The sequence below is a fragment of the Triticum dicoccoides genome, chromosome 3B (assembly GCF_002162155.2).
Source record: "Triticum dicoccoides isolate Atlit2015 ecotype Zavitan chromosome 3B, WEW_v2.0, whole genome shotgun sequence".
Lineage (NCBI taxonomy): Eukaryota > Viridiplantae > Streptophyta > Magnoliopsida > Poales > Poaceae > Triticum > Triticum dicoccoides.
In genome coordinates this window covers 246,747,961-246,750,678 of record NC_041385.1, presented here as the reverse complement: position 1 = coordinate 246,750,678, position 2,718 = coordinate 246,747,961, and positions in this window count along the sequence as shown.

Here is a 2,718-nt window from a genome sequence, read left to right as displayed (position 1 = left end):
TGCGGCGACGGAGGAGCTCAGTCCTCGTCGTCGGAGACGAGGTCGACGTAGACCTCGTCCTGCTTCTTGGCTACGAGGCGCCACTCTTCCATGTTGGCCGTGAACTCCTGCGCTGCTGTGATCCCCTGCTCGAGGAAGAATCTGTCGATGTCGGCGTCCCGTCAACGGCGTTGCTCCGCCTCCTCCTCCTCCCGTGCAGAGCACGCGACAATGGCGGCCTCCATGACGTTCGCCTCCGTCGGGGGGAGGTAATCCTCCGTCCCGATGACGCCCCGCCGCTCCGGCTCCCTTTTCGCGTGCGGAGCGGCGGGAGCTCCTCCGGCTCTCTTTTGACTGGCATGAGCGACGTTCGCGAGCTCGAGGCATCGGTGGAGGAAGCTGCCTGCGGAGGAGGAGCCGGAGGACAGTTCGCGGCGAAGGGGCGCCTACATGCGGTCGTACTCCTCCGTCTCGCAGCGGAGGAGCGATGGCGGCAGCGAGAGCCCGTTGTTGTTGTACCTACGGGCACTCCTTTTCCTCGCGCCGTTGGCGGTGACGCACCGCCTTTGCTCGGGGTCGTCGCCAACGCCGGCGTCGCGGCCCACCAACCACATTCCACGTCACATCGGGAGGGGAGAGGGGGAATTGGAGTTGCCAGCGGCGAGAAATGGTGAGGGGGGTCGGGAATTGCGGCGGCGCGCGGATAGGGTTTTGACTCGTATTTCAGCCGCAAACCCTAACATATACGGTACGATGGGGGGTAGTTTGCAGGCCACTGTAAAAAAATATGGGTCGTGCGACTATACGGACTCTGGTCTGGCCAAAAAAAAGCCAAACCCGTATAGTCGCCGGATTTTTATGGGCCGCCCAATTTTAAGGGGTCTGCTCTAACCTTGACCTACCTATACAATGAATACTTGAACTATGGGCACGGCTATTTTAATTTTTCACCCACCACCGCTGGAGACGATTTCAGCCAGGAAGGCCATGGACGCCGCTCTTCCCCACTCCGCCGCGACCTTGCTGCACGACCGCGTCACCATGGACGACTGTCGCAATCCCCATCGTACCACCGATTTGGGATCTGCCGCCCCACCGTCCCGCCGATTTGGGATCCATTACCATGTCGATTTTTGACCGATTTAGCTATTGACTGGAGTTTCGCTGCCGTATGATGGCCCGCGCAGCTCGCCATTGTCCTTTGGAGCTGGATTAGTGGCCGTCGGAGCTCCGCCGGCAGCTGTACCACCCTCGCGATCGAGCCAAGCGGCCGCTGCTTCGGTCGACGTCGCCGACTCGGTGCCGCCAAATTTTCGGGCAACACCTGCCCGACATGCGTCATGGAGGCTCTCCTAGGCATTTCACCACCGATGCGGCTACCATCGAGGCTCCGATGAGCAGCCATCCGGTTTCATCCTCCTCGCGCACAAGGTGTTCGACAAAATTTATACAATGTAATTTTTGTTAGCTTATTGCTTTTTTCGTTGTGCACGAAGATGTAGTTTGATGGAGTTGTCATGAATCCAATGGTTTATTCAGGTGTACGATGACATTAGAGAGTCTGATACATACAATGATCTTCAAAAAGATGTCATGCAGGAATGATGGGCATGACATGGGCAACAACACCCCTAGTTTCGCCTCTATGTTTCTTGTATTGTGGATGAACTTTATTGTATTGTGTGATGAACATTGTTGTATTTATGTTGCATTTGATGTCATGGATTTGATGAATTATGTAATAATTTGATGGTCTGGATTGATGAAATTATTGTTATGTTGTTTTGGATTGAATTGAGATGAGTTCTATTTTGGGGTAGTTGTTGGAGCATTAGCGCTCTATTTCAAGGCAACTGTTAAAGATTGACGTTTTTTGATGTCATAAAAATCACTTTTAGATATTGTAAATTTTACTCCAAGCATATTTTGATGCATTCAAATAAGGCAGCTATTGAAGATGCTCTGAAGCAACAACAATCGTGGTGTCAAAAAGTCTTCTCTCCTGCACTACAATCGTGTTTTGGGCACAAAGTTTTTCATACTCGGTTGAAGATGCTCTTGTACATATAAGAGCATCTCCAATGGGCGCGCTATCTTAGCCGCGCGTTGGAAAAAATTGTTTTTTTTACACGCGCGGAGCCGAAAACGGGCGCTCCAGTAGCCGCACAATAATCGCGCACGGGGTATAACGGGTTCAACACGCTGAGGAAAACGGCATCGCGCGGTGCTTATTTCGTGTGCCTGCTCCCGCGCGCTGGACATTCGTGCGCGAGCTACTAACTGCCGCCAACCTCTCCGGTCGCCCTGCCTTCGCCCCGCCCCGCACAGCCGCCGGCGAAATTCGATCAATGGAAGGTCGCGCGGCACCCCCCAACCCCTCCCTACACCTGCGACCCTCCGCTGCCGCCAACCCTAGCACGGGGTTGAGCTTCGGCTTCACCGCCGGCGCCCCTCCTCCAAGCACCGGTCTCGCGTCGGCCTTTTCATGGCGCCACTGACGACTTCGCAGGGTGGCGTCGCGCTGCCGCCCGCTATGAAGCCACGAGCCCCCGTCTCCAAGCGATTGAATGCGGCGACGGCGATGGCGGCCCGAAAGAAGAACAAAGCGGTGGACGACTCTTCTAGGCGGCTGAAGAAGAAACTTGCAGGCCGTCCGGCCGCGCCTCCGCACAATTTGTTGCGCCCACGGCCGATGCGCACAAGGTGTTTGATGAAATGCCCACAAGGTATGCTTTGACC